The sequence below is a fragment of the Choristoneura fumiferana genome, chromosome 11 (genome assembly GCF_025370935.1).
Source record: "Choristoneura fumiferana chromosome 11, NRCan_CFum_1, whole genome shotgun sequence".
NCBI classification, from domain to species: Eukaryota; Metazoa; Arthropoda; class Insecta; order Lepidoptera; family Tortricidae; genus Choristoneura; species Choristoneura fumiferana.
In genome coordinates, this window is record NC_133482.1 from 15954474 (window position 1) to 15955034 (window position 561).

A 561-nucleotide genomic window follows, 5' to 3' on the forward strand; every position below is an offset into this window, starting at 1 on the left:
GGTAACCAGAATGTAAGTAAGTTTCATACAAAACTTGCAATGTTGCTATATAGAAAAATATCAACACAAAGATTTAGCATAAGAGCGCGTGTTGTTGGGCGGGAAGGCAAGCTAAGCCGAGTTCAGACTTGCAAGAAAAATCGTGCAAGTTGCATTACATCGCGAGACCGTAAAGCCAACGAGTTTGTAGTGGTCAATCGAGCGCCGCAATGTAATGCAATTTGGACGATTTTTCTTGCAAGTCTAATCTCGGCTTAAGATTGGGACTCAAACACACAAACGGATGGGACGCAAACGTTGACCGCTTCCAGTGACAATGTAGCTAAATCTTTCAGATAGGTAAGAAGGAGAAGCAGGGTTAAACAGAACATTATAAAGAAGGCAGAGTGTAAGAATATCTCTGCGACGACGAATAGGATAGAATGGATAGGAGTTTTTAGTGAAATCCCTGAATTTCAATTCACCATACTAGTGAAAACTAGTGATAAAATAAAAATATTGAATGACATGAGATTAGCGACAAGTGGTCCTTGAGACGGTATTTCCTGTAGTCTACGTTAG